This window comes from Hipposideros armiger, unplaced genomic scaffold (assembly GCF_001890085.2).
Source record: "Hipposideros armiger isolate ML-2016 unplaced genomic scaffold, ASM189008v1 scaffold_199, whole genome shotgun sequence".
In the NCBI taxonomy this organism is placed as follows: Eukaryota; Metazoa; Chordata; class Mammalia; order Chiroptera; family Hipposideridae; genus Hipposideros; species Hipposideros armiger.
Window position 1 is genome coordinate 482,465 of NW_017731549.1, and position 19,056 is coordinate 501,520.

Consider the following 19,056-nt stretch of genomic DNA (forward strand, 5'->3'; position numbering starts at 1 on the left):
TCTCTCTCTCTCTCTCTCTCTCTCTTTCTCCCCTGCCATGTGAGGATACCAGAAGAAGACAGCCATCTGCAGAAAGTGGCCCTCACCAGACACCAGATCTGCTGGCACCTTGATCTTAGGCTTCTCAGGCTCCAGAACTGTGAGAAATAAGTGTTTCCTGTCTAAGCCATCCACTCTATGGTAATTTGTTATAGCAGTCTGGACTGACTAAAGCAATAAATAACCCCGTAGTTTCCATGCTAGAAAATCAGATAGCTGCAATGAGAGCACAATCACATGGGGGTGTTCCGAGCAGTCAAAGAACCTACCATTCTGCTATGGTGAAACCTTACTCTTTCACCTCTCAGCTTTCACTGAGCTGAATAATGCCGATTCTTCTTGTCTCATCTCCATAGTTCGCTTTCCTACACTTTTATAATTTTCTTCACCCTTCAAATTGCTCATTTTTTTAAAACCTCAAGTGGCATAATACTATGGAAGCCTGATTTATACTGTTTGAGTGGGAAATTTCCTTGTTCTTCCTACAGACTAGGAACCTCCTTTTCCTCCCAATGTAGGAAATGTGGTTGTTTTGTTTTAATTACTCATACTCAGCTATATTATTGACTCGTAGCTTCATTTCAACATCTCCAACTCTTTCTGGTTACTCTTGTCTATATTCAATAGTTACCTGTTCTCCATTTTTATAGCTTCATTTTCCTCCAGAGGTAAAATAATGTATATTCAATGGTGGAACAAGGATCTGGCCACCATCACCCTGGTATGAACTGAATTATGTCCCCCTGAAATTCATATGTTGAAGCTCCCAATACCACAGGATGGTCTTTAAAGGGGTTGTTACGGTTAAATAAATTCATTACAGAGGGCCCTACCCAATATGACTGGTATCCTTATGGGAAGAGGAAATTTGGATACAGATGTAGGCAGAGGAAAGACCATGTGAGGACACAGGAGATGGCCATCAACATGCCAAGGGGAGAGATCTCAGAAGAAAACAAGCCTGCTCACACTTGATCTTAGACTTCTACCCTCCAGAACTGTGAAAAAACAAATTTCTGTTGTTTAAGCCACCCAGTCTGTGGTACTTTGTTATACCAGCCCTAGAAAGCCAATACAGGCCCCTCTCCTGGTTATGTCTTTGGAGGAGAGAATGATAGTACTGATCTACCCTCCATACCCACTGCTACCATAAGGTGATGAGCGTGCCTCATTCCAGCACACACAAACAATACTGATAGCTAACATGGTATTCCACCATCTTCACCAACATGCCTGGTCCCATTGATAGAGGGGGACAGATTCAGGACTTCCACAAGAAGACAAGCAATCTCTTCAGTAAACTAAACTAGATCTTTAATGTTTCCCTTTATTCTTCACACTCAAAGAATTATTAACAGCCTAGTAAATCCCAGGTAGGCAGCTAGATAGCCAAAGTTTTTCTTGAGAAAAAGTAAAACCAAATTTACTCTGGCCATCTTTTCCCTAATCTTACCCTGCAACGGCCATTGTACTGGATGTTTTCCCAAAGCTTATGTTCCAAGGGTCCAGCCCAGTAATAACCCAAGGGAAACAAACCCCTTTTCAAGAGAAGCCTAATATTTGAGCCTGGTATCAAGACCACAATATTCCTAAGGAGAAAGGCTTACTCATCAGCTTTTCATTCAACAGTTTAATATTTTGACCTCTTCATTTTTCTATTCATTCACTTCTTCAGGAAACATTTAATGAGCATCTACTGTGTTCATAGGAGTCAGGGCTACAAGTGATATTAAATTCATCAGTATATCAAAAAGCCATAAGGAGTCCACCAGAAAGCTCAATTGTGAAAGATTTCTAAGAAAAGGGTGAGAAATTACAGAAATCAGAATTTTAAGATTATGAGAGAAAAGCATTCCAAAGACCAGATGCCCCGTTTCCCCAGGAAATGTATAAGCTTAGGAAATCAAAACAAACATATCACGTTGATTGGGCAGATGCTCCGATGGGATATGCAAACTCAAGTCATGCAATGCCTCACAAAGGGAAAAGACACATGGATCTCTTTTCCTCTGCCTCCCTGACAAATAGGCTCATCCATTCCTTCACAACTCCCCCAAACAGACATCATTTACATTCATATAAGATAGACAAATTATTTTGCAAAACGTATTTCAATTTTTTTGAATCTTCTAACACCATGCTATGCAATCCCTTTTACTTTCTTTGAAACAAGTTTCCACTAGGCAGAGGGGAAAACCAACACACTATGCTGTTAGCAGTTTCTCTCTGTTGTCTGGGACAAGGGGAATGGAGGTGGCAGTCGCAGCTTCGATGGCGGGGGCACCGCCCAGAGGGAACAGTGCTGCTTTTTCATGCAGCCCTGTGAGAGAACTGCACAGACTGCTACAGGAAGGGGGAAGATCCTGAACCCACTCAACAGAGCGCCTCAAGGGCAGTGGTGTTCTCTCTGCAGCCACATGATCAGGAACAAAGGAATCTTTATTCATCTCTTTCTGCTGCATTGCTTTGCTTTATATTCCTTATAAGCAGCTGAAAAAGACCACGAGCAGCCCTTTTAATCAGCTGTGGGAGAGATGAAAGGTTTCCGAAGAGAAGCTGTCATTGCTGAGAATGGTTTATTCACATTATAGAATAATCATTAAAGAAAGGAACTGTACAAGACTGATCTTTTAATTATAGAGGGATAAATACATCTGTGAAATCCACCAATTTCACTTTGGATTACTCTCTTCTTCAAAGCCAGATATTCAGTAAACAAAGACCTCAATTTGGAAATGGCTTCTCTCCCTGATACATGTCTTCGAGCAGACCCCCTTCCCTACCCCACATCCAAATTTCAATCACTATGTGAGTAACAGCACAGAGAAAAATACAGAACCTTTTAGAGATGGGGTTTGGGGCTGACATATGTTCTGTTTGCTACCAAGCAATCTCTGGATTCTCAAAAATCAGATCAATTATTAATTATCTGTGAATACTTTTATGATCACACTGTCATATAGGATGAATTTTTATTTATTTATTTATCAAAAAATCCCAATGCATTTCATCCCACTCACGAATCATAACCCAGCTCTGGCTGAAGAACACAAGAATCAAATCTTAGAGCTTTTGGTGTTCCTCCACAGTGCAGATGGGCAGATATTCAATAAGTACTTATTGAATTGAAATGACACCATTCACAACGCTGGGAACTCCACCACCCCAAAAATTTAAATCACAGTTCTTCTAGTTCCTTCTAGGTGAGCAACAAGCAAAGAAAGAGTTCCTGGCCCCTAGCTGGTTGTATCTTTACTGATTCATATTTTTATATAGTTCCTCTTATTAGGATAGCCCAGAAGCAACTCTACCGTCTACACACAAGTGTACCAAAGGCTTTCTGAGGCCACTTTCCCTTTCCTGCTATTTCTGGATCTTGAGTCAACCCTCTTCCTTGGGGAGTTCAGCAACTTTTGTTAAGTTTTCATTTCAGCAAATTTCATTTCTATTTGTAGTTATTGCTCCCCCCAAAAAAAGAATAGCTAAAGGAAAAGAAGATTCTCAGTCTTCTCAAGAACTACAAGGTGTGATCACAAAATACAGTAAATTTTACATAAAAAAATTATTACAGTAAATGACACATTTCCATTAATCCCTCTCGAAAATACTCCCACTTGCTTCAAACATACTTATCCCATCATTTGTGCCACTTTCTGAGGAGGCTCTGGAAGTCCTCCTTCATGAGTGTCTTTAGTTGCACTGTCATGGCTGCCTCGACGTCCTAAATCATTTTTACTTTGGGGAAGAGCCAGAAGTCGCCCAGTACCAGGTCCAGTGAATAAGATAGATGAGAACACACCATAATGTTTTTATTTGACAGAAATTGCTGTATACCAGAAGCGATGTGTGTGACATGGAGTGTTGTCATGATAGAGAATTAAGTAAAGACACTCATGAAAGACGACTTCCAGAACTGCTTCAGAAAGTGTCAAGAACAATGAGATAAGTGTGTTCAAAGTGAGGAGGAGAATTTTGAGGGGAATTAATGGCAATGTGTTTTTTACTGTAATAATTTTTTTTAATTTAAAAATGGTATTTTTTTAACAAAATTTATTATTCCTTTCTTGCGAAGTTCTGGTTTCCTTTCAATGAAAATTCTTTCTCCCAAGAGGGAATTTTCAAAATTTCCTAAAAACCCTTCTTTTGTGTGATAACCTTTGTAAGAAAGGAGGAAATTTAATAGGTCCTATTTTAAAAAATTCCCAAGGTTGGGTTATTCTTCCTATTTTTTAGCAAATTTTTATTCTGAAGCATTCCCATTTTTATCTATTGGTATCAGTTAAACTGTTTCCAAAGGTGGATGCCAAGTTTTGGTTCCTCCTGTTTACAAAAGTGTCTTCTCCCTGAGTCAGCTGTTCCTGGGGCGGGGAGGATCCAGGCTCTCCGAGCAACACTTCCTTCCCCGCCAATGAACCCTGTGGTGAGCGTCCCTCCTGTGCCCACATAATTGCTCATTATTCTCAGATGCTTCCCTGAGCATTCAGGACCCGGGCTCCAGGAACTATTCTCTCTTCAGAATAATGTAACTAGCTGCCAGACAGGTTTTCATCCAGTTTCCTCTTAAAGCCTCTCCAAAAAAATATTAGAGACTAACCCACCCAATTTTAATCCACATAAGAGGAGAAAATGTCAAGAAATTTTCTCTTTATGATAAGAAAGCATAATTATCTTACATGTTGTAATTGTATTTCTTCCACACTTTCATAAAGCTGGTCAGGGGGACTCAGAGGCCAACTCCAGGCCAACACAGTCCTCTGTTCATTCAAAATGTGGTGTCAGCTCACAGTCCATGACTCATGCCTTCAATCTCCATTCCTCTGTTCATACCACTGCCCTGTTGCAGGTAATGACCTACACTGACCTCTTCAGCAGGCAGAATTCCCCTGAGATGGACCGGGCTTCGCTGGCATGGTGGAGCCTTTGAAAAAGACTGATTCACATTCAGCATTGCACGTATTCTTAATATTATGTTTTTACACTGGATTACATGCATTTGTTTATAGTTGTGTTTTCACCTCTTCAAAAGTCATTGCCATAAAGGGAAGACTATGTTTCCTTAAAGGAAAGACTACGTTTCATTGATTGTAGTTTTCCCAGTGCCTTATACATACTAGAGACTCAATAAATAACTGTTTACTTAAAAAGTAAATAACTGTTTACTTATTGTGGCTTCTTTACAGGGTCATCAGGAACTCGGCAAGGAGACTGGAGACCAAGGGAAGGAGCTTAACAAACCTCACTCACAAGAATCATATTTGACAAAATAAGGCAATAGAAGAAGTGTCCCATAGAATCATCAAAGGAAGAAAACTCTGAGACAGGCTGGGAAGAGAGGGGGGTGGTAGAAGAGAGGGAAAAGCATGGGCCAGATGTCAGAAATAAGAGGTAAATATCTTAGAAAGTATTGGCCTAAGACAAGACCAGACACTCAACTGCCATCATAGTACACAGAGCAGCTAAAAAAGATAAAGAATAGACTTTCTCATTACAGGTCACCTTTCCTCCTCACCCCCACCCTCCACCCCCCACTCTACCCTACATCACGGGGCTCCTGGGCGATTGATGGATACCAGTTATCAGCCTCCTTCTATTCCTTGTGTCTAAGCGAGGCTGCTTTCCTTCCCCTCCCATATGACCCTTTGGACATATGTTCCTTGATCTCGATAGGGTCTTCCCTTATCCACCCCATTCCCTCCTCTGAAAGAAAACCAACCATTTAGAATGGCCTCTTTCTTACCACTCTCTTCATCAGCTCCATGACCTCCATCTTTGCAGTGGAGACTTAGGTCTACTCTGCTTGTTTTACCTCCCTGCCCACAGGCATTTAAGGAGGCCTAATCTCTAGGCCTAATCTTTGCTGACCAGCTATGCCCAAGTAATAGATTTCAGTCTCTGGTCTATAAGGAATTTCATGGAAGACCCCAGACCCTTCCTTGTTCCTGGCTGCCATGATGAATAGCTTCATCTATTCTTCTGTTGCCTCTCTCTGCATTACACTGATGTGGTATGTTCTGGGGTCAGGCAAAATAAAAAAATATAACATAAAAACATGCACAATCCTGAGGCTATCTTAAAATGAGAGATATTATTGGAAGGATGATAGCATAAAAGTATAGAGCTCTGAAGTCAGCCAGTCTTAGATTTGAATCTCAGCTCTATTGTAAGACTGAGCAAGTTACCGAGGTGCTCTGCATCTCCATTCTCTTATCTGTGAAAAGAGACAATAACACCACCTTCCTCACAGAGTTGCTGTGGGCTTTCAACCACTCTGTTGTCTACACTATCTCCAATCCCAAATTGCTCTTGGTTCTTCCTTCACTTATCTCCATCAGATCCATGAAATCGCTGGTATCGTGTGAGCTCCACTAGCCTAAGTGAGATACTGTACCAGTTGTGCTGGGTTTTTTAAACCATGTTTAAGTGTATTCGATCAACTGCAGCCTGATTTCTTTCAGAGTCAATGGAATTTCCTTCAGGAAAATGATTGGCACTAATTTATATGACTGATACATAGGGTGAGCATAAAGATTTAGGAAGCCAGTGGTTCCCAAGCTGAGGGCTGCACACACGTGGATGCCTCAAGGGCCACAAATTCATATACTCACTTTGCTTCATGTGAACGCTGAGTGGACAATGCTCTGTACGCATATACATACATATATATGAATACACTATTCTAGTATATATGTATATACTAAAGGGAAGCAGGGTTCGCCACCCAAAATATACCTTTTGGGATATTTGTTTTTAGCTGGTTATTTTTGAGAAACAAAAGACTCAGGAAGCACCTTTATGTCTTTACCTGCCTAAAGGAATTAATAGAGAACATGCTCCAGGAAGGGAGATATCATTATAAATACCTGTAGTTTAATATAAACTAGCATGTGATAGACGGAGAGGAACTTAGCCAGGCCCATTTGTTCAAAGTCCCCTCTGTGCCCCATTGTGTTAAAGAGGACCCAGCAAACATTTATTTACCAAACATTTGCTTTTCCATCTCCATGGGAATTGCCTTCCTGCCCTTTGAAGTCCCAAACAACAACCCCTTCCTCTTCTCCTTAGTTCCAGAATCGCATATAAGCTTCAACTGCCCGAACGGCCCTTGGATGCCTCATATTCTATGGCACACACACGTACATCTGTAATAAATTGTGGACATTTTCTCCTGTCTCACATTCATTGGATTATTAACCCAGCTAGAAGAACTTAGAAAGGTGGGAGGAAAATTCTTTTTTTGCAACCCCACAATGCAAACAGAAATATTCACTTATATTTTTAAATACCCAGTATTGCTATTTTTCAAATTGTATATAAATGCTACTGATTAATAAAATACAAATTTATTTAAAAGCATGACAATTTATAAAAGCTTTTATCGTATTTTTCTCGGTTAACATTTGCTAATATCACAACATGCAGTGGTTCTAAACTTTTTAATCTAATATTATTAATACTTTATTATATCTTGATATTAATATTACTAGTAACATTTTATTGTTAATAATATTAGCCAACACTTATTATGTGTCAGGCACCATTCTAACAATTGAACATATATTCACTGAATCCTCTCAATGACCCTATGAGGCAAAACTATTATTATTTCCAATTTATATATTAAGAAACTGAGGCACACACAGGTTAAGTAACTTGTCACAGAGCTGGTAGGAGGCAGAGCTGAAATTCAAGCTCAGGCATTCTGGTTCTAGAGAATGGAACCAAGTTCTTTGTTTTCACCCTCAATCAGCTGAAAACTCAGCTATTCAATAATACATTGGTGCCACTGTTTTCAGTCAGGAAATTATTTATGACCTCGACACTGATTTCATTTTCTATGAAAATGGGCATATTTCTAGCTGGGTAAAAACTGAAATGTATGTGTATATTCTGACTTATATTCAACCAGGGACAAAATCTGAGAATTCTATGATAACTGTTTTATGAAAAGAACAATACATTATTTTAAACAAAAAGTGATAATAATGAAAACACTTCGTGCTGCGTGGTCTGCCCATATATGCTGTTACCTAAGGAGGTCACATGGTCTAGAGTGAGTTTCCATTAATGGCATTTTCTTTCATGATCATTTTACTACTATCTTGTCACTTTCTCTGCCTCCATTAGAAAACTAGCTTTCCAATATAGCACTATTTGATTATTTACTAAATTAAAAGGTAACAACAACCACAACAACAGAAGCAACAACTACCAAAGAAGTTAAATGCAATAAAAAAAGGATAATACATTTTACCTTTTCACCTCTGTACTTGAGTAATATTCACACTCCCACTCATGTTCTATTTCACTAATTGAACATTCAAAAATACTCAAGGACTCTCTGCCATGTACCGGGAATTATGTTTGAAGCTATAAATATGTGACTAGAACTAAGAATGCACCAATCCTTTTAGATTACAGTCTAAGAGATTCCAGCCAGGCCATTCACTCAACTAATAACTACATTGCAAGATAGAATGTCACCATCCAAACCATTGGAGGGACAAAATTCTATACATGTCCTAAGAGGGAGAGATGAATCCAAGAGAACCAGTCATCTGATAGGAAGCCTCCCTGTCAACTCTGTCCCAAGGGCTCTCAAGCACTCCCATAGCCACCTGAAATTCATGTTCAGATCAGAAAAGCAAGACCTCCTGAGACCAACTCATCTCAGGGAACAAGGTGGCCTTCTCATTCCATGTTCTCTGCTAATTCCCTACCACTTTCCCTCAGCTTTTTTCTTTGATTTATTCAAATTTTTTTGTCTTCTTTCATATTGACCTTCTCTTAAGATATGGCATTTCCTAGGAATATTTTAACTAGGTAACTAATGTCATATTATGTTGATACTTGTTAGTTACCTCTTCAGAAAGTGGTATTTTCCAATCTTGTTACCAAATTATGAGAAGTTACGGTACTTAGAAACTTATAGCCCCTTAATCATTAAATCTCCTATATTTGATGGTCTTAACGCATCCTTTCTTCTCCTTCTGAATCAGAATCTGAGTCAAAGATGTTGGATAAAGCCAGGTCAAGAATGACTTTGGTCATTTAGTAAGGAATCTGAAGAAGAAAGGCACAAACAATAAAACAATCTCAGGAGCTCAGACAGCACAGACAGATAGGATACTGGGACTTTGCGGGGAAATATACTGTAGATAAAATCTATTTGAAGTGAATAGCTACAAAGGCACTGACCTGTGTTCTTTCCTCCATTAATTCTAGAATTTTTACTTTTCCCAAAGCACCCTAACATTTGTAAGCCATACATTTTGATGGAGTCCCAGTCTTTTGAGATAAAAATATTTGGGCTAGCTTTTGTTTGTTTGCCCCCCTGGAATATAAAATTAAATGTTATATTTAAAGTTCAGAGGAATTTTCCAGCTTAACTTTCTGTGCCTTGTTTGAGGGGACAATGTTGATGCTAATTCTTTTACAAACTTGACAAGGTGTGCTTAGGAAGTAATTCTCCTTGCCCACTGCCCACCCTTTGCATTGTTTCAAAGACAATGTGATCAAGTGAGAGAGTCATGTAGATCACAAAAGACTTTGTGTTCTAGATTGAGCTTCCTCACTAACTTGTATTATGTTGGTTAAGTCATTTTACCTCTCCAGCTTCAGTTTTCTCATGAGTACTTAGCACATAGAGGGTGTTTTATAAATATTTGTTGAGTGAATGAATTGATAATTAATTTACTACCTTGCAAGATGATCACGAAGAGCTGTGTTTTAGGCTGCAAGTAGATTAGGCAAGAGTTGTGTCTATTTTGCTTACCATGGCATTCCCTGGCACAGAGCCCTGCATATAGCAGACTCTCATCAAAAACTTAGTGAATTAATAAATAAATGCACAAAATAATAAATTTCACAATAGTTGCCCTACTTTACAAAGTCACTGAGAATAACTTGATTTTAGGCTCGCAGTGAAGAAAACTATGGTGATCAATCTAATCACTGTATTTCCAAATGCCAAACACACTGGCATTTGTAGATGTTCAATAAATTATTTTCAATTAGTGAATGCTCAATAAAAATACATGTCAAAGTATTTCCAAAAGTACACAGCATAATACCTATGCTTAGATAAAGCACTAGGAATCTCTTTTCCTTACACACCTTTACCAATAACCTCTGTAGAGAGATGACTCAAAAAGTAGGAGGCATAATGATTTAGAAGAGGATGATGTAGAACCTTCTGACTCACATCTGGCACTCAGGTTGGAAAGAGCCATGTGGTGAAGCTCAAAATATTCCAAGGATATTTAGTGACAGGGGTTACATTTAGAAACATAATCAAGATGTTATTCTGGGTACATGAGCTATGATATTTCCAGTTGTAAGCAACAGAAAACTCTAATATAAAATGGCTTATACCACGAAGAATATTTTTATCTCAGAAAGAAGTCAGAGGTAGACGTAAACAGCTTCAGGGTGGGTATTTGGAACTTAACACCATCATCAAAAAATCAAACTATTTACTTCTGTCAGCTCTGCCAACCCCTGGGATGTCCTTGGGTGGTTACTCTCAAAGCTAAAAGTTGTCTGTCACAGAACCAGGCATCAGTGGATGACACATCCACATCTAGAGAAGAAAGAGAAGGGGGTATCTTTTCCTGTGACTCGCTTTTATCAGCAAGGAAGCCATTCCAAAAGCACCTCTGGAGAACTCTCCTCACATTTCATTGGTGGGAATTATGTCACATGTCCATTCCAAAACCAATCATTATCAAGGGAAATTAAACCATTATGATAGGCTCAGACCTGTCAGGGTTTATCCTTGGAACTAAAAATAAGGCCAGTTTTCCCTGAGCTTTATGGGACACCTCTAGAGAGGGCAGGAAAGAAGAAAGAGACGTAAAAGCCTGGCAATTAGGTGAGCAATAGTGTCTGCTAATGAGTGAAAATAGTGTGTTTTCAAAATTGTTATTTAATGCATCCGATTAAGATTCTGTGGGTCTAAGACTTCAAAAAAATTGATAGACTTCAAAAAAATTGATATTTTTATCTTCAGTACAAACTCAGAGGAGAACAGCTAGAAAAATTATATGAAACTTATCTAGTGGATAAAATTGCTTTGCTCAAAAGTCAGTGTTGCGTCCATTTTAGTAGGCACACCTTCTCCAAGGGCTCTCAAACATCATTGCCCTTGATACGCAGTAAAAAATACATTAAACATCACAACCTTTATGCATACACATACACTTCACAACCTTCAGTGACACAACACTTGCCCTTATACTTGTTAACATACTTATGTTTTTTAATCCCATTCTATTTCACTCTATTTTTAACTGTTTGTCCTGGTTTCAGGACCCAGTAATGGGTTGCAACCCCCTGTTTGAAAAACATTGCTTATTCACGCCTCTGGCAAGTCTCATTATTATTATTTATAAACAACAAAACATATCACTATTTCTTAAATGCAATCGTGATGCTATTTTCTTTAGCCCTGTGAATATCATTAACCCAATTTTAGAGCTGAGAAAGCAGACTCGTGTGAGTGATCTGTCAGAACCATACACAGTCAGTGAGTGCTGGGGATGGAAGTGGGGAGATGTGGCAGGCCTCAGGTGATGGTGTTCTGTTTTAAAAGAAAAATAAATATGCTATTTACTTTAGCAAAGTCTTTAGGTTTCTTCAAATGGCAACTGTAAAAAAAATAAAAATTAAAAAAAAAGCGTAATTCTCACACTAGCATAATAAAAAATGGCCAAGTGCAATTGTTCATGGCTAATTACCTCTGCCAGACCGAATAGAGAGGAGCACAGTTCATCAGACAATCCATTATATCTAATTAAAGGAAATTATTTCTAGATGACTCTGAAGCCTATTAGAGAATGTTTTGTGCTAAGATTTCTAAAATGTTTCAGAGCAGATACAGCTTGTGAACCGTAAGAGAGTTTGCAGAACTTGAACTCTGACCTGGAAAGATTAAAAACACTTGACCTGCCCCTTCTCCCCTCCTCTTCTAACTTCAGAGATCAGGTCAGCCCTAAAGGTTTTCTTTCAGCCATCGAAGTGTCCTTTCTAAACGGCATCAAGGTTACTACTTTCATTATTAAATTCTAAGCAGGAAAATCCCTTTGCGCTTTATACGAAACATTTACTTGTCTGGCCCCAAATCAGAACCATACATAAATATATACATCCGTAAATGGCCAGCTAAAGAATTGTCAGCCCAAAGTCACAAAGAATATGAACAATGAACTCTCTGCCTCTCAGATTAGACAACTGGGGCACAAAAGGCCAAACCCACATTGTGACACAATGCCCAGCCATGTCCCCTCCATCTCCTTTAAATAGAAAAAGAGCAGAGGCTGTCTAGCATCTTCCTTTGACTAGAGGCAGACATTCAACAATGACTCGCCCCATCCTCGGACTATCCAGTTTTCAAAGTGTCCCAGGTGAGGAAGCGAACCAGCAGAGGACAATGGAGCAGCTGTGGGAAGCAGAGCGGAGAGGAAGCAGGAGCCAGGGGTGAACAATGGAAGGATCACTCAGACTTTGTTTTCAGTGCTCTCTGACAGATGGAAAAGCTGACAGCCCAACAATCATGGTACGGAGGTCACAATGCACCACGATGGACTGTGCCAAAGGCTCTGTTCAGTCCGAGATGGCCTGCATGAATAGTAAAGCATTGTCTTCACCTCAAAGGAGACTGTCAGACTCTCAAGTCTATGCTGGCCTCCTTTACTAAGTAACAATTTTGAGAAGCCCATGAAATCAAAAAGGCTCTAAGCCCAAAACACCATATTTTTAGAAACAAATATCAAAACTAGAGGCCCTTCAAAGCTGTATTGTTTTGGTTTTGATTTGCATGAAAAGTTGTGCAAGGCTAAATAAATTTCACCGGTTGTAAATTTAATAAATCACTTATTGAACAGAATGAAATAACATGAAGTAGATATTGTCCCAGTAAATCCAGGACAAGCCTTTAGGAAATCAAAATAGTAAAAATATTGCAGATTTGCCTCTTTGAAGTTCCAACAGTGAAGTTTGGTGGAGACTATTTCTACTCCCCACAACTGTAGAGCAATCAAAACAGAATCAGACATTGGGGGTGTGGGGTGGGGAGCATAATTTATATTTCCCCTGACCCTAAATTAAAATATGGACTCTACAGAGACAAATAAAATGCCTACTTCTTTGATAACTTCCAGGATTTCTGACAGTGCCCTATGCAATAGATAGTATTGTGCTTACTTGATGCATTATTTGAGAACAGGGAAGAATCTCTTTGCCCAAACAAGAACTGTTCCAACCAGTTTCTATTTGTTACAGATTTTTTATTTATATACAACTTTAGAAATTTTACTTCAGTGTAAAGGGAGATATACCCATACATGATTCTATGAACTGTCCTTGTCACCATCTCAGTATACGCAGTTCTGTCTCAACTAGAAGAGTCAGAAAACCTGGCATCCCAGGAAACAAGAAAACCACAAGAATTTAGATTTCCTCTTGGAAGACAGAGAATACATAAAGAGATAGTCAACTAGACTGAAGCTATGGGCTATCCCAGCACAGCCTGAGGTACTCATCTTTGAAGACCAATAAAAATACAAGGGACTAAGCAAGATGGCACCTCTTCCTCAGGTTGCAAGTAGGTTAACTTAGGGAGAGTTGGCAGGACTCCATTCTCACAGGCGCCCAAAACTGAGAGAGCTACATCTACATCATGAACCTGCTTTGGATAATCTTGTCTACAAAATAACCTAGCACCAGTAGGGGCAATCGGGACATATCTACCCTGGAGAAGCTAATGTTAGAAAGGATATAATATCCAAAGGAGATCCTGGTTCCTGTAGCCTTAGAAATAAGCAAGAGCTCCATGACCTGGGGCTGGGAAGGTCTCACAAACCTTCTGACATTCAGCAAGTGTTAATACTGCTAGCAATCAGGCCCTATACATAGGCAATAGTATAATCATTGTACTTGTATTAATGCATTTAATCATTACCACTACCCTATCAGGAATGTAACCATTATCATCCCCATTTTGATAAACTAAAGTTTATCAAGTTTAAATAAGTTGCTCGAGTTCACAGAGCTATGGTGCAAAACTCAGAAAATCTGTCCGCAGACCCATGCTCTTATCCATGATATTATATTACATATTTCTACATCTATACATGCAGTATATAGGTGTGTATGTTTATGTGTGCATACGTGTGTGTGCATGTGTGTATAGTACAATTATATTCAATCCACACAGTCTATCATAGGAACTGAATCGTTCTAAGGGATATACTTTTAGCAGCAGTACTTTGCGGTCATAAAAATAATGGTGAGCAAGATCAGAAAAGAGAAATAACAAGGTCAAAGGATTACCAGGCCTCAGAGTGGATTAGAGATTCAGCAGATCTCCAGAGGATTCAATCTGCCCAATAAACAGAAGACTTTCCTCCAGAGGAGTTATTAACATTATTAACTGTGAGCATGCAGGGTAATTTTACTTGACCAGTCACCCTACTGTATAATTCATTTAGCCATGTGGATTGGACTAAGGCACAAAAATGAATTTCAGCTTTGTGGAAATTAGATCACTGATTTCCCTGGTAGCCAACGTTTATTAATAGGAAATCCAAATCCCCTTATTAGGGAAGCAGCTCTCACCACCACCCATCAGACAGGCCTGTGAGAAGAGGTGACAGTAAAGCAGGTGGGGATGGAGCAGATTGCTGAGTATGGCAGCGACTCACCTTCCTGTGACCAGTGTACCCTGCTTCAAAAGCAAACAAACTGAGTAGAGGGCTCTAGATAAACCACCCAATTCTGCTTCATGCCTTCAGGGAAATGGATGCTTGAATCCACAAGACCAATAATTTTTTACTACACCTTTTGCATTTCCACGAACAGAGGTGTCACCTTGTCCTGGGGTGACCCATCTAAGTAGTTTACAGCACTGATAGAAAAAAAAAATTCTATTTTCTGCCTAAGCATAACCTTTAAGTTTAAATAAATCCATTTCCCTTGAATGTTCCGTGAGCACAGAGGACTGTTTGGTGCCTTCCTCATAGGGGTGCCTATTACCTTTGGCAACATATTATTCCTCTGCACTTTTCATCATTTTTCATTTTTGCTACATTTCTTGGGGACTTCTGTAAGGCTCCTGTGTAATTTTTTAGTCCATATTAAATTTTTTAAAAATAATATTGAAATAATACATTTTCATGGTGGGCTATTAGAGAAATACTGAAAAGCCCAAAGAAGACATTTTTTAAAACCCATTATCTCATTCTGCAGAATAAACAGCTATTTTGATATGTATCTTTACAGTCTCATATGCCAACACGTATATGTGCTTTGGGAACAATTTTCCTATGTCACGAATCACTACTCTTTACTACAGAGTACTACCCTTTAAGTTTGTCCATGGACTTCACGTAGTCCATGAATTCTGTGAAATTATCTACAAAGGTTTATACAGGTACATATGTGCTTTCTTCCCAAGTAGGGAGTTGACTGCTTACATCAGATTCCCAAAAGGGTGTATGACCCAAAAACAGTTTTTAAAATGTCATTTATCATTTATCAACAATGTTTTTAATGGCCACATAATAGCCCACCATGTTAACCAATCTTACTGTTATAAATTATACTGCAATAAACACTTGTGTAACTAAATCTTTTCATGCCACTCCAATGATTTCTTCACAGGAAAAAAAAAATCTTGCTGTTAGATTGCTCCAAGAATATTCACAGTGGAAGGCTTTTAAGGCATGTTGTCAAATTGCTCTGTACAAAGGTAGTGCCATTCAGAGTCCCAACAGGAGTGCATGAAAACATCCCTTTTTTCCAAACAAGCATTAACATTGAGTCTTATTTTTTAACTTTTCCAATTTTATTGTCTAAACTAAAATACTGATGTTTGAATCTTTTCCATTTTAGGTTCGGGGTGGGGGGCAGTATTATTTATAACACACTGGTAAGGGTTTGAGGTAGCCAGAGCATGAAGGAAGAATTACATCTGTCCTGGCTGCTCTCAGCTCTAGTCCCAGAGTGACATGGTGTTGCTGAGTCATCTAATGATCAGCTGGGACCCACAGGTCTTTCAACATAAAGACTGTCACTGGCCAATCTTGTAATGATTTTTATGGTTTGGGCTTCCTAAGTGCCTACTCTCACCCTTGTATAATTGTGTTTTGTCCTGTTTGTCTATGACTGTGCTTCCTATTTAATAATATTGATTGCTTTGTTGGATGTAGCCTCACCAACAGGCTAAACAACCACATCCTCAATGTCTTTGTCGAGATATCAATGACTTCAAGGATGATGAGATCACTTGACATATGACCCTCGCACTGCTGCCAGATCATTGGAAACTGCTTATGGGGGGACTGTCAAGTAAATTTCCTACCTAATTGTAGAAACCTGAAATTAGACTCTGGCTGAACAGACATAAAAATCACACTGAAATCAATAGAGACAAGAGTGGACCAGAATCCCCTGGTGGTGAATAAGAGGGTGAGCTCTTGCAGTTAGGGATCCTGGTTTTAAAACCCTACTCTCCCACTTATTGCCTGTATAACCTTGGGCAAATACCTCCATGGGTGTAAGCTTCACCAGATGCTAAACAGACTGGTAAAGGTATTTGCTTGGTGAGTACACCAGGTTTTGCCTTCCTGTGAGTTGTTGAGAAGTTGTAGCATTCTCTCTACAAAAGATTTGTGGACTCTCCTACATAAAACATTAACCTCATGCTGCTCTCCTTCAAATACACTGTGTCTCCCTTTTCGTGCCTAACTTCTTTCCATTATAGGTCTCATTATCTGATATATGACATATTTGTTTATTTTTCATCTGGCCTCTCTCACTAGAATGTAAACCCCATAAGAGCAGGTCTTTTTCTTTTGTTCTGAGCTTTCATGCTAGCGCCTTGGGGAATAAGTGAATAGGGCCATTGTGAGGATTGAACCATTCAATGTGTCTATAGAAATGTATCAGTTTCCTAGGGTTGCCATAACAAGCCATAAACTGATTGACTTAACAGAAATTTATTGTCTCACCTTTCTAGAGCCTAGAAGCACAAGGCAGTGAGTGACAGGGTTGGTTCCTCCTTTGTCAGACTGTGAGGGAGACTCTGTTACATGCCTCTGTCCTAGTTTCTAGTGCTTTTCTGGCCATCGCTGGGGTTCCTTGCCTTGCAGATGCATGACCCCAGCCTCTGCCTTCATCTTCACATGCTGTTCTCCCTGTGTGCGTGTGTGTTGGTCTCTGGGTCCACATTTCCCCACCTAAAATAAGGACACATTCATATTGGATTAGGGCCCACTCCAATGACCTCATCTTAACTTGATCTTCTGCAAAGATTTTATTTCCAAATAAGGTTACATCCATAAGTACTGGGGGTTAGGACTTCAACATTTTGGGGGAGAGACACAATTCAACCCACAATAAGCAGATAGTATAATGCCCAGCACTCTGCTGGCACTCTGTAACTATTAACTCTTCTTATATAGTCACGTGATGGGATCCCATCTTACAGAGAAAACTAATTTGGTCTAGCATGACAGGTTCTCGCAAGTCACTATGACATAACCTCTCTCTGGGGAGACATTAATCAGAGTTTCTGTGCCCCCCCCCATGCCTTTGACTCTGAGTAATGGCCCATGGGGAGAAGAGGCAGCTATGAAATCAAAGCTTTTGCCATCATTGCAAACCCTTTATTTTATAGCCAAGAAAAAAGAGGCTAAAAGGCAGTGACTTCTCTGAGGTCTTATAATTAGTTAAAGCAAAAGCTGGTCTAGAACCCAGGCTTTCTCACTCCTCATTCCTTTCATCCTTTATATAACTCCATCTATATATTTAAAGTAATAATTATGATTATGAACACATTCAAACATAGGCTGATGATAGAAATTTTGTTCATAGATTAGTCTGACTGGTTAACACCAGATGAAAAAATTTGACTGGAAGAACAACTTGACCCATAAATAGTCAATCAATCTTTGACAATGGAGCAAAGGCAATACAGTGAAGCAAAGATAGTCTCTTCAATAAATTGTGCTGTAACACCTGGTTGTAAAAAAATGAATATAGATACAGACACACTTCACCAAAATTAACTGTAAGTAGGTAATAGTCCTAAAAGTAAAACACAAAGCTACAAAACTCCTCGAAGATAATACAGAAGAAAACTGTGATGAACTTGAGTCTCTAGAAAGGTGATGCCTTTCTAGGTACAACATCAAAGACATTAACCATGAAAGAAACAACTGACAAGTTGGGCTTCATTAAAATTGAAAACTTCTGCTCTGCAGAAGACATCACCAAGAGAATTAGAAGACAAGCCACAGACTGGAAGAAAATGTTTGCAAAAGAGACAGTTGATAAAGGAGTGTGATCTATAATATATAAAGAACTCCTAAAACTCAACAATAAGAAAGCAAACAAAGTGATTATAAAATGGGCCAAAGACCTAAACATACAACTCACCAAAGAAGATACACAGATGGCATATAAGCATACGAAAAGATGCTGCACATCATTTGTCATCAGTGAAATGAGAATTAAAACAACAATGAGAGTCGGCCGAGTGGCGCAGTGGTTAAGAGCTGGCTTGGGATGCCAGAGGGCCCCGGTTCAGATCCCACATATGAGGGCCAGTGACACTGCCCTCCATAGCTAAGATGCTGAACAACAGCTCAACCTGGAGCTGGGCTGCTGTGAGTCGCCAGTGACGGCGTAGGCTGCAGCCCCTCCTGCAGTGGGTTGCCATGGGCTACCGTGTGTAGCCAGCAGCCAGCGTGAGCGGCCAGCAGCCGCAGTGAGCGGCTGTCCAGAAGCCAGCGACTGATCTGCCTCGCCCGGGAAGACAGCAATGATGGTGCCAACTTGGGCCAGTGAAGCAACATCCTCCACAACTAGACTGAAGAACAAAAGGACAGCAACTTGTCTGTTCCCCTTCCCCGATTCCCCAACGTTGTTCCCTCCCCCAATTCCCCAATAAAATCTTTAAAAAAAAAACAAACAATGAGATACCATTACCCACCTATTAAAATGGCCAAAATCTGGAGC